The sequence below is a fragment of the Drosophila elegans genome, unplaced genomic scaffold, assembly GCF_018152505.1.
Source record: "Drosophila elegans isolate 14027-0461.03 unplaced genomic scaffold, ASM1815250v1 contig_149, whole genome shotgun sequence".
Classification (NCBI taxonomy): domain Eukaryota; kingdom Metazoa; phylum Arthropoda; class Insecta; order Diptera; family Drosophilidae; genus Drosophila; species Drosophila elegans.
Window position 1 is genome coordinate 13,386,310 of NW_024545513.1, and position 24,845 is coordinate 13,411,154.

Genomic DNA, 24,845 nt, shown 5'->3' on the forward strand with positions numbered 1-24,845 from the left:
TTTCCATACTTTTCGACACTGCCCTCTCTTTCCCGCCCATTGACCCTTGCCACAGTAGCCGTCTCTTTCTCCCCGTCCGTTTATACAGATTTTTCCCGCTTGTCAGCGTTTCTAAGCGACTGGGGACTAATGTGGGTTCTGCAAACTAATCAGAAAATGTGTTTGCCATTGTTGTTGCTCCTCGGCTTGTTTCTTGTCATTTAGCATAACGACTACACACACAAAGAATCGCATATACACGGCGAAAAAGACTTGGCCGCAGAGTTCACAAAAAATCCTCTAGCGTTATTGAACTTTTCAAAATTATTTGGGATACTGTTTATAAACGAGTATTTATATTTGCTTTTCTGTAAAGATTATTTTAAATTGCTCAATCCCGAACATACCGTTGAGGAACAAATAACAAAATGCACTGGAAAATGTCTAATAAAAATTCAAATATTAGAACAAAGTTTTTCACTATATTCTACTATTCATATTTTTTTTTTTTCACTGAACCCAGTGACAAGTTTTGTGTGCATATGTAATTTAGTTTTGTTATTGTTGCCTTTCGTTTCGTTTCGTTACGGATCTCGTTTTCGTTTTCATTTCGGCTCTTCATTCTTTTTCAATTCAATTCCATTTGCCATCTAGCCCTCCCTCTCCCCCTGGCCCGGTTCGCTGTCCCTCTCGCTCCTGAAGAGTCTGGCAAAATATTGACTGACATTGATTATACACTAAGGGGGGTGTTACGAACTCCGGAAGCCCCTGAAAAAATGTCGTGGACATGGGGCTTATAGCCCCAAGATGCTTGCAGACACAGTTTTTCTATTATGGTCTGTTATGGCATTTGCTGTCCCTCTTCCCCGACTATACCCGTCTCTTTTCGAATGCGTGTGTGTGTGTGTGTGTGTGCTTTTGGTGCCCGGTTAAGTTTAACAGTCAAGGACTTTGTTGTTGAAATGTTGATTTTTGTTGATTTGGCTTAGTGGCTGCCACTCACATCACGTCACTCACACACACACGAAAAACGCACACAATCACGGGCACATGGCATCGATTACTCCGCCGTACTCACTGGACACTACGGTCCCAAAGAGGACCCAAAATCAGTGCTGAGCGCTGTATATCACACCTAAAACGCAGACTTAGGTATTATAAATAGGTGGAGTTTATCAGAGATTGATTTATTTAAACATATTTTAATATGGGTTTGTTCGATATTGTTTTCAGAACTCATACAAACTCTTATTATCCAATCAATTGATCGATTATATTTAGAAACCTTATTTCTATCAGTTATGCATATAATTTGTCGTATTTTTGTGCCCCTTATTCTTAATAAATACAAAATACAAATACAAAATGTTTCAATCTTTAAAATACTTACTTTATTACAAAACAATAAATAGAGGCTATTAGTTGCGTAAGTATTTAAAAGAATGCTACATAATTTCTCTTTTAAACAAAATATTAGTAGATTTTTGAAATTTTATATTTTATAAACATCGGCTTGGCGGAGCTTGCTTCCTTTTCCTTTATAATATGCTAGAAATATATTTACAACCCCTGGTAAAAGAAGAAAATATTTCTATTGTCAAGATTTTTAAATTTTATAAAATAATATAGCTTAGAACTTAAGATTTCTATAGTTTTCTGAACAAAAAAAAATCAGAGATGGCTTGGAAAGAAGACACAAAAATTCAGCAACACCAGGGTTCCTCTCTCACTGAAATGCTCCGAAGGCAACTAAACTGCTGATGAAATGGATTGTCATGTGCGTTTCAATTTCCGCCAATGACATTCCCTACCCCTACCCGTACTCCTCTCCCCTCTCCTCCCACCACACCCACACACTTGCACACACACAGCACGCACCCACACATGCGACGCAGTGTGTTTGTGAAAAGTTTGCACAAAGTTTAGCCATGTTTTGTGTGCGGCCATTAAGTGCCATTCGAGGGGCGCTAGAGCGTGTATGTCCGTGTGTGTGTGAGTGTGTGTGTGTGTGTGTGTGTGTGATGGGGGCGTGGCCGAAGGCCTTTGTGTCCGTTTTGTGTTTCGCTAATGAAAAGGATAATCAACGGGTGGCCCGCAATGATTCCCCAAATGATTGAATACAAATTTGAGTGCAGATCTGTTTGGGGCAACTGATTGATGAATATGGAAACCAGTGGGTGTTGCCAGTGGGTGCTACCAATTGGGGCTATGAAATCATAATTTTGAAGGGCTATAAATTCGCAAATGACCGTATTACAGCGCGTCTATTTTAATGGAAATGAAAACATGTTTGGACATCAAACAAAATATTCATATATGAGAATTCGATTCGTGTTGGTACCTATTCAACATTTGTTAATGGACTTTTGGGAAAATAGTTTCATTGAATCACTAGTAAAAATATTGAAGGTAATTTTGAATCTTAATGGAATAAAGTATACATTTTAAATGGCTAAAAATTCAATGATTAATTATTCAGTACGGAAAACATCTTTTTTTTACGCTTGATATTCCAAAAAAATTGGGGATAATATTAAATTAAATTTTAAAGGTGACTTTAGAGACTTCTAATAAATTGTTAGGCTAAATATTGTTGGCATAACAATAGTCCAAACAATTAAAAAGTTTACAAGTCCTAGATGAACGAAATTGGATAACAAGAATGCACAAAATAATAAATGCATCCTATAATTTTTGTTTGTTGGGAATTTTATATTTTATATCTTAATAATATCAGATATTAAATCTCACAAATCTATCAAGTAATGAGAACTGCTCTGCTTAATCGGAATAACAGTAATTAGCTCATTAAATAGCACTAATGAGCTTCGTACAATATACGCATTAGAATCATCCATATCATCATATTACTTTTATTCTCTGAAAACAAATATTGCAAGTTCACTGAGAATTGAAGCTTTTTAAGCCTTCAATTTGCATCGCTTAGTGGATTTTCCCCCAACTTAATCTCCGCAAAACCTTTTGGCGAGGTAAAACCATGCAAAAGCTATGCTTTCTCTCCCTGCTTCAAATGCACTGAAATATTAATGGCAGGGAAAAAATTAAGACATTTAAATTTAAAAAAAATGCGAATGATATTTACGAAATGATATATATGAATGTTGGCAATTAAAAAAGTGTGAAGTTAAATAATAGTATAAGCAATTGAAGAAACCACAACTTTATTTGCGTGCACAGTTTTATTAAATTAATGATAATAATTAACAATTGCATAAATTAACATTAAATTAATTCGGACTGTAACAGATTTACCGAAACACTTCTCTTAGTGTACATTCCATCTGCATTTCAAGGGGAGGAGAAAATAACAAACTTTTGGTGTTTTGCTTTACTTTTGCACTTAAAATGACCGGGAGCAGGCGATGAAGCCAATGATGATGATTACTATTATGGTGGGAGGGAGCTCCAAGGACGACCATTAGACAACTTGCTGCAATGTTTAACTATTTTGTTTATGAAAATTACACGCAGAATGCTGACGATGACCTCAAATTTAAGTTTAACTTTAACTTTAACTTTAGCTCTAGCTTTGGCTTCCACTTGGGCCGCAACTTCAACTTTGGCTTCCACTTCCGCCGAGGATTGAGTAAATCGGAGTGGGAAAATGGGATCCGAAATGGCAATGGAAATGGCTCCTCTTGACTAACGGCAGTTTCAGTTTCCACAAAAAAGAATATGTACTTGGACTTGTATAGAAAAGCGATAGACGCAAAGGCAAAGAAAGCAAAGAACTAAAGCGTCGCAAAAGAATAGGAGAGCGGCGAAGTGAAAGCAAAAGGAACCCGCAGGATGCCAGTATGCAGGGCCGAAAAGGATCCATTGGCAACTTTGGCCACACCCATCCCCCCCTATTTTCTCCCCGTGTATGTGTGTCTTTGCACCGTTACCAAAGCGCGCAAAAGTAAAGTTTTTGCTTTGCAAACAACAACCAATAAAACTTTAAGCAATCTTCCACAGCTTCAGTGGGTTAAGGGGCCAGCCTCCCCAGCCTGCAGCATAACTTTCGGCGCAAATGCTTCGCATACGGTTCGGTTCGGTTCGGTCCGCTGTTCAGTCCGGTTTGGTTGCTGCACTGCAAAAAACGTGGGGCTTAGTCTCGAAATATGTCCAATATAAAGCATTTCGGCACTTCAAAATCAATTGTATAAAGAAAAGTCTTATCGACACACCTCTGCTTGAAACTTTTCCCTTGAATAATTTGTCAAAATCCTAAGGCAATCTATTCAGATTCTCTAAAAATGCAGTCAATTTTACCAAATAGGCATTATTTCCATTTTTGTTTTAATAAGCACATTTTTTAGGCTTTTAATCAATGAAATTGAATTGATCTGGTTATTGTTTTTTTTTTTATTATTAATATTTATTTATATGTAAAAGAGGTTTCTCAATTTGGTTAAAGGGGTGTTTTCAGAAACATTTCGTAAGATAGATGATAAAGCACTCTTTTTTTTGGAGGACATTTTAAATTTAGAAGATCAAGATATATATGTATTTCTCAAAGGGGGTGGCAACTTCAACTTCAATTTCTTTTATTTTTATATTATTTAGGTAAAACAAAAAAAAGCTTCAAAGTTAACAGTTTTAAAACATTTCGTTGAAATTATACGTATTAAGTTAAATAAATCATTACTGTACACTTCAGAAATTATCATTAAAACGATAAATAGCACAGGCCAACAGAAGATTTTTGCATATTTTAAATATAAATAAATATATGAATATTTAAAAATATATTCCGATATTTGATGTAATTTCTCTCTGTGTTCAGATGACTGTCGTTTTTTCATGTCTGACTGAGTTCAGTTCGCGGCTTCCTCTGCTCCATTTTGCTTTCGTTGCTTTCCTTTGCCGCGACGTTTCTTTTTTCGTTGTTTTTAATTTATTTCACTGCAGATTCAATTCTTGCCTTGTTCTTTTGTGCTGTCTGTCTCATTCGCTCAGGTATGAGTGTGTGAGTGGGTGTGGGTGTGTGGCTGTCGGTGAGTGGGTGTGAGTATGAGTGATGTGGAAGCGGAAGTTGTAGTAGCGGCATTTTTCTGTTTCCGCTTTTTTTCTTTTCTCTTTTTTGTTTTTCGTTTTTTTGTTTTTGGCCATAGGCAGTCATTTTGACGTCGCCATTGCTGGCTGAAATCTGCATGCCAAGGCGCCACTAGCCACGCCCACTTTCGCCCGCCAGTTTTCCACATTCGATAAAGGAGATTTTCATATTCCCATGTGCTGGTGTATTTTTAATCTTCAATTTATTTTTAAGTTTTTATAAAAAAAACCTGCGAAATTGTTTGCCTTTTGGGTGTGTGCAGCTGCACTGCTTTTCAACCTTTTCACTGGAGAACTTAAGAGCACTTAGCCAAACACATATATACACACACCCATAGACAGACGAACAGACAGACAAGTTCTACGGCTGTAAAGCGGATTGGCCATAAGCTCAATTTAATTGATAAGTGCACATAATTAGCTGGAAATAATGGGGGAATCAACTTGCTATCCGATCTTATTGGTGAGCTGTTTAATATTATTGAGTGTCTTTTGGTGGCATATGATTTGATTAAGTTTTTTGCTTGTCATTTAAACATATATAATAATGTATACAAATTGGTTGACATTATAAACGGTTTAAGAAATATTTGAAAGCTTTAATATTTTACTGTTGATTTTCCAAACTACAATACTTATTAATTCGAATGAATTTGTTTTAAGTCCTTAAGGACATTCCCATTGTTCTTACAATGCTAATGCTTACTGTAGGCTTTCAATAAAAAATGTGTCCGAGCTTAAGTGCAAACGAATACATTCTGCAGTTGGCTTAGTGCTAAATAAGTCCACTATTATTGAACTCCCAACATGGTCTTTATTTATTCAGCTTTTATATCGTTCGATTGGCAAGCCCAATTCTCAAATTTGTAATTCAGTTTGTGTTTTTCGTTCGCCGACATTTTAGGTAGTTTCGATGTCAGGCCATGCATGGCAATGCAGCTACCTGGCCTAAAAGCTTAGGCCAGAGAAAATTGCCCAGCTCGGAAAATGAAAACGCATTATGGCAGATAGAAAAACACACATGCTCGTGCAGCGAGCGGGCGGACAAAGTTTACATCGCTATTGGGACTTTTGTTTGCTTTTTCTGCTTTTCAGTTGGCCGCCTTCTTTATTTCTTTTTATTTATTTTACTTGAACTCTATTTTTACTTTTATTTTTATTGGGCGGCGAGAACTTTCTGGAGAGTGGCCCTCGAACGACGCGCCAACACAAACACATATGCAGTTGTCATAAAGGAAAAGTTGTATTACATTTATGACACTTTTGAATATATATTTTTGTACATTTTTTTTTTCGCCTCTGTGAGTGCTGGCACATTTCTGGCCCCCTCAGCACGCTCGCTCTTTTATTTAACTCGCCATTACGTTTTTACAACCCTTTTCGTTTACTTTCGAGCCCGCTTTTCCCCGGCTTTTCATCCGCTTTCCCCCGTCCCTTCCCCGCTTTTCCATGCAGTCTTTTCTTTTCGTTTTTTGTGTTGACAAAGCGGCAAAGGCAAACAACGCAGAAGGCAAACAACGCGATAAACTTGGTGGGCGCCGGGAAAATGTGAAAGGCGGGCGGCGGTGGCCAGTGGGCGGGGCAGCCTTGGGGGGCGGGAAAGTGGAAGGCATTTTAGTTGGCGACATTCCATCAAAAATGGGTAAATGAGTCAATCTCCCAGCCGGAATGTCGGAGCACGCACTTAATCAAAGTATACTTCCCTTTGGGGACTGATGGTAAAAAATCTAGGACTCGGAGTAAAATTCGCTATATTTTCCATGAATAACTTGTTTACTGGAAAAACATATTTATTTAGCATAGCAATTTCTGCCAAAGCAACTGGGGAATGATTTTTCTATAAACATAAATGTTGAACACGGAGTAATAAGAAACTAACTATTGCTTCACAATATTCTTTTTGTTTCTATAATGGAAAATTAAATATTAAAAAGTAAACATTCAAATTATATTATTAGAATTTTATTTAAATATTTAAAGTTTAAACATTTTTTTAGTATATAATAATATTATATTATATATACTATATTATGGCTACTATATCCTATTAATAAAATCCTTCGTTATTTGTAATATTTAGAGCGTTTTTTCCCCCTTGAATTATTCAACATATTTTTTGTGTGACCTACAATTCAGAATTACAAAAGGGGAAAGAGTTCCCCAGTAGCCGCTAAATAAATAAGCCAGACGAACATATGTGCGCATTTGGTTCCAGTGAGTAAATACAATTAAATCAATAAATTAACAGAGCTCTGAGTGTTGGGGGAAAATTCCTAGAAATGTGACAAGTTTATACTTGAAATAAACGGTGATGCGAACTCAATTGATTAACGCAAACGATTAATGTTGAAAGCGAGTACGCACTATTAATTGCGCCGTTAATTGATCCCGCCACGCCTGAGCTAACTAATCTGGCGGAGGGGGCGTGGCAGTTAATGCACATTTAACCGCCCGAAGTGCCAATCATTTGGACAGCCACCATGGACGGAAATGCATTATCAAGTCATTGTAAGCATTAATTGGCATAAAATTGAATTTTGTTTTAATCATTTTAATATTTTACTCTTTTTAAGAGAACTACAAATTGTGAATCTCACAAACTTCGTATTTTTTTCTAATAATTTAATTGATGATTAATTATACAAAAAGCTTTTTTTTCCTCCACATTTAAAACATAAAACTAAAAACTCAATTAACTGTTACCAAGTTAGCTGCTAGTTAAAAAAAAGTAAATCAGAGAAGTTGCCAATGCGGTGGCATTCAACTGTCACTCTCAAACCGCTATTCAGACGAGATTTATTTTGTGCAGACCACTAATTAAAGTCAAAGTTCAGTTCTAGACATTGATGGGTAATTAGTCTGCCTGCTGAAACTATTTTTTAAATGGTTGGCCTTTGAGAAAATCCTTGATTAAAAAATGCCTTGTAATTGATAACGCACACGTAGCAACCACACATTAATCTTAAAATGAAGGGAGCGGGGAAAATAGTGGGAAATAAAATTCTGGGCCCGCAGAAATGCCGCTTTCCAGATGACGATATGCCAGTGTACACACACAGACGTGTGTGTGTGTGTGTGTATAACATGAAAAAGGAAAACCATGGTGGGAGTGTGTGAGTGATAACGACTTGCCGCCTTTTTGTCCTTGGGCTTCGCACATTCGCGCAATTTATTTAACTTGATTTGCTGCAATTTATTTCAAGTGTTGTCGTTTATTTAAACACCACACACACATGCACGGACATGGAGAGCTTGGCGGCACGTGGAAAATGCACCGCAAGAAATGGCGCACACTCGCCCATTTGCGCAATTAACCCTTTGATGTTATAATAAATTGCGTGCTATGACGTTTCCACGTTTTTTTACTGGCATTTCCTTGGAATATAGTTTGCTGCCTGCTCACCGCATTTTCCCCGCACTCCCGCTCCACCGCTCTCCCGCTTTTCCATTTCCTTTGCTCTTGCCTTAACAGTTTGTCTACCATTCATAAAATTATTCAAGCAAATTTTATTTGCACAAATGTACGCGACTTGTTTGCCTTCGGCTTTGTGACCCACACAACTGCCATCCTGCCGCCGGCAGCTCACCAGCCACCCACCCACTTACCCACCCACCAGGCGTTTTCCACCCACTGGGGGGGGGACGGAAAACCCCCTCCAATAACCACCGGCAGACGTCTGGCTGAATATCTTGCCATCTAGTCAACTGGCAGGGTGTAGAAAAACGCACAGTGGAAAAATACCAATTTACAGCGATTAGATCTTGACTTTTCTTTTATTTTACTGTAGATCACAGACACGCACTTTATTTAGCTCAAGAATGCAAATTGATTTCGTTTATTTTAATTAAGAGTTAATCAAAATAAAAACTTTATATACAAGATGTAAGATACACTTGTATGATTATTTAATTTTGAATTCAAGTAGTGAGCTTGATCTGTCGGTTCGCCTGAAGCTTATGAAACAGTACATTTTATTTATTAAGTAATGGCATTACAACTTTATTACATTTGGTGCAGCGAAATCCGCTTTCTGGCTATCAGTAGGCTAACTGAATTCTCATTTTCCTCTGTTGTTAGCCAGCTGGATATCAGATACCAGTGAATTTCCATACGCAAACAAAATCACTTGCCTCACTGCCTGGCATTCCGGGTCATTTCGTAGTCGATGCTTGGCATTGCCCCTCCGTCCCTCTGTCCATTTTCTTTGCGATAACTTCCGTATATATTCCAGCGTCCAACGCTTTTCCCCTGGGCGGTGGAGAGTGAAAAGTGGGCGTGGTCTTAGTGTCTGTTCGATGCTCGCCGATGAAACACTTTCAAGTGTTCATCATTTTCCGCTGCTAATGGCGCTCATTTATTTTATTGACAGCCGTTATCACGTCGCCCTTCCCCGGTTTCTCTCGGTTTTTCCGGGCTTTCCCGGTTGTCCGCCTCTATTTGCAGTCCTTCGAAGGACCTTTGCATGGGAAAGTGTGCAAATTAGTTGATTTTTATGCCAGCGCCGTTTGATCTCGCACTCGAGCTATTTTGTTTTACTTTACAACCGTATTTCGGTCCACCTGAAGGGGGGAAATCAATAAAATAGCCACGCAGCGAAATGCAAAAGAATCGCCATCAAATAAATGCCAAGCAATTTGCATGCGGTGTGGCAATGTTGCTTACTGGGCCATAATTAATTTTGCTTAATTTTCCTCCTTCCCGTCTTGTTTTCCCAGGCAAACTCTTCGTACTCTTCGGCGGCTGTGAAGCAGAGTAATTGATAATATTGAATGCTGGCAGGACATTGCCAAGTGAAATCCATTAGTGAGTATAAATTAATCCTTGTATAAATCATTAACAACAGGGCGGGGGAAAAAAATAAAATGAAAATAAAATCTGGGGCATGAGTCGAGCATTGCAGTTGCTTTTCCTTGTATGTGTTGTATGTGAGTTTATGCACAGAAAAAAACCACTTGGAAAGAATAAACTTGGATGAGAAATTTATATTAATATAATAAGTTTTAGGAGTCAATAAAATAAATAAAATGCCTGTTTATGATATTAATGTTTGTAAAAAATATTTTGTAAAAATGATTCTTTATTATAAATTATAAAATTAGCTTTAAAAACTAAGATTTCTTTAGTCTTTGTTAAATATACTTTAAAACAATGGTGCTATGGGCAACAAATATATAATTTAAGTGCTTTAGTTGCGGAAGTTCAAGAGATTTCGCTTAACATCCTGGCAATTCTCTTTTGATTGGGATGGCGATTGAGTAACGGGTATCTGGCATTCATAATTCTCGACTATAGCATTCTTTCTGGCCTTTTTTTTTTATCAGTGCATAGTCGTCGCTAGTGTGTGTGCGTTCAGGTATCCTTGCCCTGTAGGTGTGTGCGTAAGTTTTAATTGAAGCTTTTACATTTGGCTTTGCGGTGATAATAATTAATAATTGAAGGCGTTATCGTTGCCGCTGTCGAAATGCTGAAAAGTGTTTATCTTTGTCACACACACATGATTGGAGTGGCGGGGGTAAGGGATGAGGGTGGGAAAGCCCTTCAGCCAACGAAGACAGTGGACGCATAAAGTCGTGCGGCTGAACCACAAGCCACAATTCTTCGACTCGTCCCCCTGAAAAAACCACAAGCAAATTGAATGCTCGGTTCTTATTATCCCCCTCCCGCTCTGGCCGTGTGTTTCCCTCTCTTTCTTGAAGCTTACCCACACACACGCAAATATTCTTTTTGAAGTTTCCTTGGTGTAATACCCTACTAAATGACTTTTTTTTATAATTATTTATTATTTATTTTGCTGCTGGAATATAAACAAAACATTAAACTTAAGTATTTACGTTTCAAAATAAGATTTTCTATCTAGTCGCTTATTTGTTTTATGAAAGTAAGTGTTTTAACATTTTTGAAGTTAGGTAAATTCAAAAAATCCATATAACAAGAAAGAAAGCAATATTAATTAAATCAAAGTTCCCAAAACTCGACGTCCAGATGATCGAGAACTTATGTACTGTGCACTAACTTTATTGAGAAACTGGTAAAATATATATATATATATACAAATATATACAAACATTTGACCAATTTTCGTATTGAAAAGTAAAGCTAATTCAATAAAAATAGCATACATCTAAAATGTAAGTGTATTTGAAAGCAAAGATAAAGTTAGCCACCACCTTTTCTCATTCCTTGGTTGAGCTTAAACTTTTGTGTCTGATTCTTGGGTTTTTGTATTATTATAATTTACGACTTTTTGACAAATTATCGGCACCGCTTGTCCAAATAAAAGGGCATAAATAAAAATTTTGTGAGAACGGCAATAAGCGTAAATTTCAATAAATTAATCATTTGCCGGCATTGTTAGACAGCCACAAAGAGCGGCTGGGCGCCAGTGGGTTAAGGATTGGGGGGGGCTCATGGGGCGGGGGGATTATTTGTTGGGTGCGGCAAGCAACAGGCTGAGAAGTGGCAACGATTGCTCCGATGTTGGCCGAACATCGCCCAGCCTCTAAATTCAAATATTTGCGCAGGGAAAATCGAGGAGGATGGGGATGGGAATGGGGATGGGGATGGGGGGTTGGGAAAAACGGGTGTGGAAAACCATGTCGAGCGATGTAGCAACAGCTGTTGTTGTAGGCCGTGTCGGGGGCACTTAATGGCCATCGAATGGGAAATAGAGGGGGCGCTCCAATTACTGCCCGTAAAGCGAAATTTCATCAATTCATAATTCATTTCAGCATGCAATTAAATTTCGCTGCGGCCACACTTAACAGCCCAAGTCCCCGGGGATCCTTCGTCCTTTTTGGGAAGTGAGCCTCATCCATCCGCAACATGGCTACAAATTGACGCGTCCCTATCAATTTCCGTTCCATTTGACATCAAGGAAACTGTCAGAAGCGCCCGCCCTGTCGTCCCTACTAATTATTTTCTATTTTATTACTCTCCGATTTTTATGGCTTGTGTTTGCGGGCTGTGTAATCTCAAACTAATCTCTGACCGCATCCACCGATGCCAAAACAGTCTTGGGGCCAAAAACAAATATCAAAACATTTTTGGTTTGCCTTGCTTTGCTTTGGCTTGGTTTGGTTTGGTTTGGTATGGTTTGGTTTGGTTTGGTTTTTCATTTTCCATTTGTCAGGCGGCTTGGCTTTTTTGTTTACCATTTTTCTTCGGGGGTTTTTTGGGTTTCTGGGATTCTTGGCAAGTGCAACCGAATTGAAAGCAAAGCCAAGTCATCAGGCCGGGTGATAGGGCGAGTGTAATTGCTGCCAGTGGACGGGGAGTGGACGGGGGATCGACCAGGACCAGGCCAGGAGTTAGCTAAACCTCGGCGCTATACGTGTACACTGAGAAAAGTGAGCCCCAAGAGGGGGAAATTCATTTGGCCCAAAGCGCTTCGTTAAATCGATTTAAAACCTCTGAAGAAAACTTTTATGTTAGAAGAAGTCATCAATAGCTTTTAGTCTCATTTAATGATTTACGTTTAAACATAAATATACTACCTAATATATTTTACCTGACTCTTAAATTTGTATGGAGTTCTTTGGTTTTGTTTGTTTTGTATACTAATACAAATGCAATGTTTTCAATTTAAATATTATTTATTTACTACTTAGTTTGAAATATATTTCTTTTTTTACTTTAATTGCTCAAAGTTTTTTTATGTAATCGATGGTAATAACAGGACGATCAATCTTATATTTAATAACATAACATAACAGAATAATATTTCAATATTAATCAAGAACAAGGCAGGCACAAATTTTATTTTGTATATAGCTTTATTGTAAATTATAATAATAAATATATAGTTATAAATATTTAAATATTTATAAGCAAAGGAAGCAGAACTAACTGCATCTGAAGTAATAGTTTCAACTTATTTGTTTTTTCCGCCATGAAAATGTTTTTCAGCGAACTTTAGCTTTTAATTTTTTTGCCGTGTCTGTAGCACAACATAAGAACTGCGCCATATATTATGTCAGAGGCGTCAGATAAGCGACCAGACTCCTTAAACACACCGCATATTCCCCGATGCCATCGCCGAAAAGCGCAAGCGAATGTAAATCGGTTGCAAAATTGGTTTCCTTCTCAAATGAGATTACAACTTGATGAGCCAGACAACACAGAAAAAGTATAAGAAAAACGAAACCCACAAGGAATAAACGAGTAAAAAGGGGAAACCCGGAAAGTTCACAAACCGTCCGGAAAACTCTCTAACAGATAAAATACAGACATCCGAAAATTACACATGATTGAGTCAGCTAAATACGTTGTCTTTAGGGAATTGTTTGATAAAATATTAACGAAAAAGATAAAAGTCTTGGCCAAACGGATTGTTAAATATTTAGGTGTGAAGGATTCTGTATCTAAAGAAAGCAACAAACATTGTAACGTATAAAGGCAGTTGCTTAAGAAAACAAATTTAAGTCTTGGTACGTTGTTTGCTATTGTAAAGTAGCTGGAGTATATTTGAGCAAGTACAATCGCAAGAAGACCTGCATACTTATTTCTAAGTTGGAAACCGTTGGAGAATCATAAATTATGCAGAGCGAGAAACGAAGTGCGTTTGTCAGACGACCGTCAGAACATTTGCATGCCAGGTGGAGCTCGACGACATACAAATTTCCAAGGACATCAAGGATGCAGACTGGGAAGCTTAAGCCAAAGTGGCCTGCAGGACTAAAGGGTCCCTCATTTAATGCCAAGAATAATTTCTAATTAGAAAGGCACACACACATGGGCAAATATTTAACGAAATTATTAATGTACACAGGACGTGGGCTTTCATTACTCATTTTAACCCCGAAAAGTAGGCAACATTTCCCCGCTTGCCGCACTTTTCCCATTTTGCCATTTTGCCATTTCCCCATTTTCCCATTTCCCAGTTCGCAGCACTCCAACTCAAGTGCTCAACACAGCGCACAAACAATTAAAAACCGTAAATGTCCCCACATGACAAAGTGTGAACTTAATTTCATTTTTGCAATTTACAAATGCTGAAGGGAAGGGCACTTTGATAATGGGCAAAAGGAAAAGCGCCGAGAGAAGAACTAAATATAAATGAAAATGCTTTCTCCGAAAGCCACAAAAACAGGAAGGCAGTCGGCAAGGAGACTGGGGTAAGGATCGACAGGACCTAAGCCAGTTGCCAGGCTACTACTATACTACTATACTACTACTCCTTCGATAATAACAACCCAAACGAAGCACACACAAATGAAAGTAATTTTCCAAATACTTATGTGTGCAGTAGTTGCACTGTGCGACTCTGTGTGTGCAGTCATTTTTCAAAGCTTAATTTCCACAAACAAGCAAAAACAACAGGGAAATACTTAAAACAAAAAAACGCAGACTATAAAATCCACCCGAAGGCAATGGCAGGGCAAAACAAAACTTCAATGTAATGAAGCCGAAAACAAAAGCAAAACACGTTAAAGTAACCCCACAAAGCAAAAAGCGAAGGAAAAAATTGGAAACATGGCACCATTGAGTACTTCTCCTTCGGCGAAAAGCGGTCGCAAATGCTTCCTTGAATGCAATGAATATTTACAGAATGTGCAAACGGAATAATGAAATGATTGAAGAACTCGACAAGCAATGAAAGTAATGAGTAAAACGCTCCAAGAATTTCGAATTCATAATGTAAATCAAATTAAGAAAAATGGCTACACGAATGGTATACATAGCTGCATTCCACTTTGTGTGGCAATTTATAAATTAAACAAACACAAGACACATTTCTGTGAATCTTGAGAAAATAGTGTTATTTAATAACAAGATGGGAAACACAAAATAAGCACCAAATTTAAAAATCAAGAATTAAACGAAGGCAACAAAGTATTATGACTTGAAAACGTATATAAATCCTTATTTAAATCAGGAGCTTAATTTTTATTCACTTAGAGGTTCGAAATACTTTATTTTTGAAAGCTATAAGTATTTGTTCTCAAATCAAAATATTTTTATTTTAGAATAACGAATTTGGCTTGAATGAACTCCTACGTTTAATAAATAGAAGAACAAGAAAAGTTACTAATATTAAAGTCTTAGGTAATCCTATAAGCCATGTATATGTATGTTAAGAACCATGTTTTAAATGTTCAAAAATATAGAATTATCTCAAAATTACCTGAAAAAGAAGAAAATTAAGACAATATCGCCTAAACTTCATAAGCCCTTGCGAACCAAAGACTGCCTGCATCCTTGTCCTGAATCTCTTTCAAATAATTTCCGAAATGCGAGAAGTTTTGCTCAAACGCATAAGCTGGGCCAAGCCAAGCCAAGCCAAGCCAAGCAAAGGCAAACCAAACCAAATACTTGGCGAATGGAACTCGAGTACCGAACCCTCGCCTTGAGCATGCCACACACTTAAGCTTATCCGGGACTTGGCTTCCTAATTCATTCATTTACCGCATATCCCTTCGGCTCAGTCTGAGCTCCGCTCGATCCTGCCAAACAAAGGGGCTGCAGCTGCATCAGGAGTTTGCTACAAATTGCCGAAGCACTCGACTTCCGCTCAACTAAACGCATCGCAGTCAAAGTCGCATTCATAACCCTCCCAGCCAATCCTCCAATCCTCCAATCCTCCAATTCTCCAAGCCCCTACTCCAGCGCATTTTCCTGCTGTTTGTTTAGACGCGGGACTGCGAGTCCTTGGAGCCGACATTACGCATACGACGCGTTGCCGCGCGCGAATGAAGTTAGTGCTGCACTTAGGCGGGGTTCTGCTGCACGGCGAAAAAAAACTAGGCCAAATGGGTCGTTCAGCAGAGGGATTTTCTATAAAAATAGATAGAATTGGAAATAAGGCTGTGTCAGATTTGAATGCGATTAAAGGTTTTTTTTACTCAACAAAAATGTATTTAATTTCTAAATTTGGTTGGAAATAGTATTATTAATTCCTTAAGTGTATTTATAAAAGAGGATGGAATTAATAATAGGTCGCTACGAGATTTGTAGTTGTTTTAAGCTTTATTTAAACACCTAATGGAGATGTGGCCAAGTTTCTTGACTTGCATCTGTGGCCCTTGGCCCGAACTAGAATATAACTATTCGCTGTGCTCGCTTTCCTAGGAAGTTCATGAAACATTCATTAAGAACCTTGTGGGGCTGTGCTTTTTTCGATTCTGCCTCGTCCTCCAGACGTTTTGCCAAGCTAAAAGTGGGTGCATTGCCCGTAAAAGTTGCATTCAAATGCCGACCTGATGATGGGATGGTCTTTTCGCACCACAGGACGTATGAGCAATATTCAAAGTTGGCCCAAAGTTGCAGTTAACGGCGAGCGGAAACTTGCGGCTATCTGTGGCAATAAAAGTGAAATGCCGCACTCCACATTCTGGTAACTTTCTTATCAACGACAAAAGAAACTAACGAAATTTCAACCGAAATAATTAGAGACTCCGACAATTTGGTCAGCTCGACATGATGACTACATTTCGAGGGGGTCAAAGGTGAGGACTTGGGGGTCGGAAAGTTTTGCAGGCGACAAACAGAAAACCATAAAAAAATATGTAAGGGGGAAAAACCGAAATGAAATTCAAGAATCATCAACTGGCACACACACACACACGCACACACTCGAACACAAAGTAAAGTTTGTCCTCGATGTGTGGTCGGAAAAGGGGGAAATGGGAAAAGGGGCGAAAAGGGGCGAAAAGGGGCGAAAACTTGCCAAGCATTAGGCAAAAAGTCTCTCAAAAGAGCAACCGAGTAATTTCATTGTTGTTCGAAATTTCTTAGCCACTTTTGTCGTGCACTTATTTATTATTTGGCTAATTCGCGCATTGCCAAAGTGGATGCTATTTTTGTTTTCTTGTTTTTCTCCCCGCTTTTCTTTGGGGGGAAATGTAATGAAAGTGCAAGGGAAAACTTTTTCGGTAGCCAAGTGGCGCTCGGCTGCTTGTCCAATTCTATTTCACATTTGCAGCACAGAACTTTAAACAAAGCCCACAGAGCCGATAAAGAGCGGCGCGGGGGGAGTTTGGAAACTTTGCCGCAAACTCCCGAGAAACAGCCCCGCTTGCAACTCGCAACTTGCAACTTGCAACTAATTTGTCTTGCCCCGCGGATGGAAAAATTCCCCTCGAAACCCCCAAGGCCTGGCTTTTGTTTACAGCTGATTGTATTTGGCATTGGCATTGTTTTCGGTCATTGCAAAAGTTGTCACATTGTCAGGCGAGGGCCTAATGAATTGAAAGTTAAGCCAACACGAAAATCCGAAGCCCCGGCTGCCCCAACTAATGTACCCGAAAATTTGTATTTCAACTAAGCCAGGTTGACTCTTAATTGGCATTTACAAGACGAAAACGGCTTAGATTTATCTGAAAAATCGCTATGTCAATTGGCAAAGCTCAAGTACAATTTATTAATTTAATTGCCTAATTACAATTCAAAGCAGAATAAGTTTTATTTGCTAATATCTAGCTTTAAAACGCAAACTTAACCATAATATAAATGAGGTGCATAAAACTAAAATTAGCATAAAGTTTTGTTTTGAATTTAACTGACGCCGATTATTGTATTTTGGAGTTTAAAATACTAAAAACAAAAGTCTAAAGTTTAGATCACCAAAAGGTTGTTCATTGTTGGATTTAACTAGTGCGGATTATTTAAAAATGTTTCTAAAACGAGTATGTAATTTTGATACGATTTCCAGCATATCAAGTTTTAATATCAATGCTGATGCTCAGCAGATTATTTTGATATGCCTTCGGTTAGAGTATTGGACGCATTAGGCGTATTATTCCGTTCCAAATTAACATAAATGGCTGTATTTTTCGCGGTAAGCCCTTCAAAGTTATGACAGCCGAACAAGCTGGCAGTGTGTGTGTGCGCATAAAATCAGATATCAAAAATTGTTTACAAATAATTAAATAGCCCCAACGCACGCACGTCACGCGTTCGAGTGGCCGGCAAAAACAAAACTCACAGACACACACGCACGCTGGCAGGACAATCCATAAATCGGCTCTGTTGACCGGTCCACGACAATGCATTGGTATTGGTGCGAGAGATTTGTTGGTTCTGCCCCTGCCCCTCCCCCTCCCCCTTTCCCCTTTCCCATTTCCCGCCCTTCAACCCCCTCACCATTTAGCTTATGCCACTGACTGCGGTCGAAACGACAAAGGATGCGAGAGGGGCATGTGTGTGTTTGGTCATAAATAAAATGTTAGTCCGAAAACAGTGTAGCCATGGGCTGAGGGAGGGGGGCGGGGCAGGCTGGTCGGATGCGACTACACGACATTAGGCCGAATTAATGCGCGCTAGGACTTAAGTCGCAAATTTATTTCTATTCAACATACGAGACAAAACGACGAGCCGCAAAACAAGCGCCGGCACCAGCCTTTTGGCCCTTTAAATGCACTCGAAATAATACATATTTGATAAATAAAAAAATGCTTAAAAACTTAGGTGGTAAATTTTGCATATTCAATATAATTAAAAGAAATTTTGCAGGACAACAACGCTTGCCATATTCTCAAGACAATTATTATAATAAGACCAAAAACTAAAATCTTGGAGCCTAATATTTCTTCTTTAGTGTCGAAATTTAAAAAAATTAACATTTTGATGGCCTTATATGATTTTAAGCTATTTTTAGTTTTACCTAGACTAACAAAATATCGTGGGGCCACCAAAATGAATGGGTTTTTGACATTTCAATTCATACTTTTCGACACCTTTTTAAGTCATTTCAAAACTCAAGTGATTTATATAGTTATTAATGAAGACATATTTATTAAACAACAAAAACCGTTCAAGAAATTACAAATAAATGCGAACCTCATTTTAGGTTTAGGCTGAGATAGCTATAAATATAAAATACGCATTTTTTTTCAGTGCCTGCCCACACGTGTGTGTGTGCCGCGCTGTGTGTGTTCTGTTGAACATTTCGGCATGACAGTGGAAATCCGGCGATAAATGTTACCAGCAAATGTGCGAGTGCCTACCAAACTGGTCACTCTCATGGGTGGTGGGTGGTGGGTGATCGGTGGTGGATGGTGGGTGGTGGATGGTGCCACCCATGGAGCAAGGACAGGGGGTCTCTAAATGCTAACTGGTACAATTTAGGTGCTTCATGGATGGGCAATGGACGATGGACTATGGAAAACGAGGGGTCCTCTCCGCACGCTTTGTGTTAATTTGTGGACAAATTTGTGCGCCGCAACGGATGTGAATGTTTCAGGGGCGGCCAGTGGGCGACCAGTGGGGGGAGGAGGGGGGTCGGTCTGGAAAGACGGAGAGACCATTGTCTTCCTGCGTCCATCTAATCCCATGGATCAGCAATCGATAATGAAGTTGCCGAAAAACACACGCGCCAGTGTCATAAGTTAGATGGAATGGAGCCGAGAGATTGGAAAGCAGGAAAGCGGGAGGGCGGGAAATCAGAGGGGGGGAAAATGGGCTACCACACCGATTTGTTTGCTGCAAATCCAGTTATCGATGGGGGTGGACAAAACGAGGGGGAAGGGCGGTTAACATTGCCCGGCCACTGTTTCAATTTATGTTAAGCACGGAGCAACGAACAGGAACCAAGACTGCGTACACTGTGACAAAATATGGGATTTTAGATCATGACATTATATGGTTATTCGTAAATTAAGCTCTAATTTTTGATTACATATTATACAAATTCAATATTATTTTCACAATCTTTGGACTTTTGAAAGTCTTAAAGCTGGCAGGCTAAAATATTTAATAAAAAAACATGGAGTGTCTAAAACTAAATGTTTTGGATCATCTCAAGTATTTTATTTTTTCAATAAAATTTATTCATACATACTCGTATGTGCATCAAATTTATATTTATGTATACTGCTAGCATATAAAAATCTATGTTGTTCGCTCTATCGAATTGTTTAATGTATTGAGTGAAAAGTTTGCTGAATCATTTATTTTATAAAAGTTTTGTTCCAGTGTATACCGTGTGTTAAAGTCGAGGGCACGCCTCGTTGGTTTTGCGTCCTGTTTTTGCACTGATTCATGCATTTGCTTACGATTCCAGATGTTTTTGGTTGCTAGTCAGAAAGGGAAGCTCAACAAATTTTCAAATTTACTGAATGGAGAGCTTAACGCCCAAGTGTGATGGGTGATTTTCCGGGAAAAGAGGGAGTCCGTCGATTTTACAGCGTGCTGTAAGAGTTTGGGGAAAAATAAATATATTACTTGAGGTTCGACTTAATGCCTCTTTGTTCATTGCAGGTTTCTTACGAGTGGATATATTCTATTTCATTTTATTACGGAAATACTCCCTTATGGTAAAGGGTGAACGATAACTTATTAATAAGCTAGACATGAATTACACACTAATTCAGAGACAAAATTAAGTTTTTCTTTAATTTTAAGTAGTATTTTATTACGTTGTTATTGATATTATTTAGATGTAAGCTCAAATAAAACTTTTAAATCAGTTTGGAAGCTGTCTCTATAATTTAAGGATAACGAATTCTCTTTCAGAAAGCAGACAACTCTCTCTTAATTTATCTGAAATAAAATAGGCTTTACCGATTTATAGCTCGACAAAAAAGTTAAAGAGCTTAAGCACCAGCTAAACTGCCCTTTCGGTAAATTATTTGCCTTTCATTGATGCTTTTTCCAATCTCCGCAAAATCTGCAAAACCTATTTGCTAATTCAACGCAAAATTCCGCTTGTATTAGTCTAACCGATACTTTTTCCCATGGACTTTAATCCCCGGCTAAATTCTGGCAACCAAACCGAATAAATTTCATCTATGCGGGCCTAACATTTTGTGTTTTTGGCACAGTTGAATTGGGGACTTTAATCGAATATCGCGCATACGCAGCGTTGCCAGGCGAGCAGCGGCAGCCGCTAATGCAGCAAAAATTATATTTTGGGCATAAAATCTGCATATTTTACGGGCGCACAACCACACCTTGGCATTGGCCAGGACTTTGACCGAAAAAGCTTTGCCGAAAATTGCACATGCAATCAACTTGCGAAGAGCCAAATGAGCCTTGCCAGTTGGCGCTCCAAAAAAAAAAAAAAAGCGATTCTCTGCCAGGTGCGCAAGAAAATTCGGGCGGACTGGCGAATAAAGGGCCCGGAAAATTCTCGGCCAGCCCTCCACAATTTGTGCGAATGGCGGCTGCATCATGCAATAGCATAATATTGACTGGGAAAACTATTAAACTGTCAATCGCCAGTGCCAGTCCTGCTGATGCTCCATTCCACTCCGCTGCCGCTTTTCCCACTTTCCCACTTCCCCATCTCGACCGCAACAATTTCCTCCGCCACCCAACACATGGTCAGGCTTATGTTCCCAGCCGCTTTTGCTGGACGCCAACTTTTTATGAGCACTGTGGGAAAATGCGACTATGCGGGGACTTGACAACATACTGTTGCAATATGGAAGCTTTTTAAAAAATAAAATGATAAGCATTATAAACACAATACCTTAAATTACTCAAATCTGCAAAATTGTACTTTTATTCGAATCAAAGTTGTACAAATTGCTATTAAAATCATTTAAGAACTTAAATAATATGCAATCGGACCAATGTTTTTAAAAGTTTTAAACTCTTATATTTATTTTATAAAACTAAGGCCATTTTTCCACTGTCAAATGGTGCAGGATACCGCACTTTTGGCGAAAATTAAAAGACTGACGATATGGATAGAGTAAAAAATCCAACCAACAAGTAGGGACGTTGAATTCGAACGAAAAATGGAACTCATATAGGGAAATATATTTAAAAGGCAGAGGGCTGGGTGAACTGACTGCACCCCTTGGTCTGGGGATCCTTTGGACCCTCGGAATCCCTCTTCCCGATTCTGGGCCGTCACGTGCGCACTTTAACATCAACATGATGGTATTTTGCACAACGAGGCGCTCAGATACTACATACATATACTGTGTGTGTATATGAAGTGTGAGTGCTGGCCGGGCAGAACACACTCACATCCATCGCAGTCGGTTTAGAATCAATAAAATATAACTTTGCGTGCTGATTTCAGTAAGCGCCGGAGGCCACAAAAAGGCGCAAACCTCTCAAGGTAACCAGACGTAGTCGCCCCAGCATCCATCCATCGGTTCAGCCCATACGTACCGCCCACCACCCACCACCCAGCGCCACCCCCTCGATGGCCACACATTCTCTGGGCCAAATGTATTCATAAACATGACCAGACAACATCGCAGCCAACAAGCGAGTGACAGAAGCACGTGCATCTGTCTGTCTGTCTCTGGGCAAGCCGAAAACCAGTACACGGAGAGAAAAAACCTAGACGAACTCTTAAGACTTCTAAAGCAGCACTTTATCGATTATCTTTATCTTTTTCCTATTTTCCAGACACAACTTAATATTTATTGAGGACAGAAGCTATATTTATTAACGTTACTCCTAGTTGGGTTGGATAAAGCTTAAAAAATTCAACAGAAATGATATAAATGCCTTCTGAGGAAAGGAATAGGAAATACCATAGGCTTGTTATCTTCTAAAATTAAGTTTTTAAACTAACCAGTGATAATTTAACATTAGTGTCTTTAAGCATAAAGCGACAATGTGGTTTAGTCTGACATCTCAAAAGCTTTACTCAGTTCTTGGTCGAATTTTATCTCAGTGCATGGCTCTTATGTGGTTTGGCCGATCTCTGGGGAGGGGAGGGAAGGGGAGAGTTTTGGCCCTGTTTAGGGATTTCCGCTCGAATGCGAATTTGATATGCGCAATAAAATATTAAAAAACCTAAAACACACAACAACACGCGGGGCATCGACAAAATTGTTTTTAAAGCGCGTAATTCAGCTGACAAGGATTCGGGCCTCGGGACGAGGGATTTGGGACTTGGGAGTCGAGATTCGGGAGTCGGGATTCGAGTTTCAGGATTGAGGATTGAGGATTCCAGTCAGTCGGCCACTCGTGCACATATGCAAATGGCTGTGTGTTCGAGTGTTGTGGCAAAAGTCAAATGAAAAACCAAAACAGAACGCTTTTGCCAGCGCTTTTCGCCCATCCCGAACGCGTTACGAATGGAAAATGAACTCTTTAAATGGGATTCAATGACACAGCACAGCAGCCATCATACAGCCATGTTCCATGCTCCATGCTCCATCCAACTGAATATACAAATATCCATATGGGCGCCCGCTTGTGTGCTCGTTTCGCGTCTTGAATTGCCAACGGATATGGGCTGTCGCTCAAATGACAGTGAGTCTAAACTGATTTTGAGTTGCCCGCAGAAAGTTTTGGCGCTGCTGTTTGGGTTATCAAAGCGAGACAAGATTGCCATCGATTGCCTTGATTTCTGTGAATTTAGCAAACGAGAAAATCAGGTTGCTTCGCCTGTATGCCAGTAATAATATGTGGTGAATGGATTTGCGTTGGTTAAACATCCAGTGGCTGTGTATCCTCAAAACAGTTGCCATGGCCAACATTTAATTTAGATGGATTGCTTTTAATGTTAGGAAATATTTCCAAATATACATATTTGTGTTGCAAATTTTACCTCGATGAAAGCCAAACTATGTCTTGCTCAGAATTGGATACAGCAGATATATATTTTGTATCAACACTAACAAGATTTAATTGTATTGAAATTTTAAAATATTAAATATATATTACTAATATTGGAAATAAATGTAACACACACTATATGCCCAATTATTCTCGAATTGTAATAATTTATAAGTTAAGTTAAGTTATCTGCGGCTTGAATCCCAATTAACAGTCACCAAAGCCATGGAAGAAGCACAAATGAATGGCTGAACAAATACTCAAGGTCTTGAGCCACTCGAAATGTTTGGGGTCAGAGTTGACCAAACATTAAGTTTCACTTTGCATCACTTCAGTTCATTTCATTTTATTGGGGGTAAATTGGACTTGAAACCCTTTCATAAGCCCACAGGCTGCCCATAAAAATGATTTAAAACAAATCAGCAGCAACAATAAAAGTAACAAACGACAAACGGCAAACGGACTGTGAAATGCGGTGGCAAACTTGGCCCAAAAGTTGCGGGCAAATTGTTGGGAAAATGGGGCAAAGTGGGGAAAATGCAGGAAATGCGAATGCAAATCAGTCTGGTAGGCGAAAAGTGGGCGTGGGACATTGTAGCTGGCATAATTGTCATTCAAGTTAGTTTTAAATGCGCCACTTGGCAACACTTTTTGACGAGTGCAAATTGATTTTTGTTGATGCAGGCTTCTTCTTCCCTCAGTTTTCCTCTCGATTTTCTCGGCCATGTTCCCCTCCCACCATTCCCTCCCCCACCATATTTTCTACCGATTTTCCTCTCGCCTTCCTCCTATTTTTCCTCCATTGATTTACACTCCTCTTCGATCGCAGAGAGCTGCTTCTGATGATGATGTCATTTCAATGCTCAGCTGAAAAAGTTTGCACAAATTGCGGTGCAAATTTGCAACTTTCGCATAAAGTTTGACTCAAATTACCTAAGCGATGGGCGTTGGTGGGCGGCGGCGCGGTGAAAGGGGCGTGGCCGTGGCAATAGTCGAAGCTGTTGGAAAGTGAAAAGCGCAAAAGTAGTTTGCCCAAAAGTTGTCAGATTGTGTGACAAATGCGGACAAAAAAAATTGAAAAACACACAAACAGATGATGAAAAAATGGAATTTATTATCAAATCCAATAAATCTGTTATATTGACAGTCTTTTTGTAGACCAATCAAAAGTGAGAATTCGATAAGATAACTCTTCTGTTTTCAAAAATATATATTTCATCAGTTTTAATTGAGAAGCAATATTAAATAGTCATGAGATTTTAATAAAAATACCAGTATTCCGACAATATCATATCCCAACAGGGCAAAAAGTTTCGATCTATATTTTCCACTTGTAGAAATT

At 38.9% G+C, this 24,845-nt stretch overlaps 1 protein-coding gene across 1 annotated transcript in view; it reads left to right on the plus strand.

Annotated features, from left to right (window-relative positions):
* LOC108140862 (chaoptin) overlaps positions 1-24,845 on the plus strand; it is a 169,526-nt gene that overhangs the window by 16,952 nt on the left and 127,729 nt on the right. Inside the window, 1 exon segment of the mRNA XM_041710734.1 lies at positions 9,754-9,841. The gene's annotated coding sequence lies outside the window, so the exon portion shown is untranslated.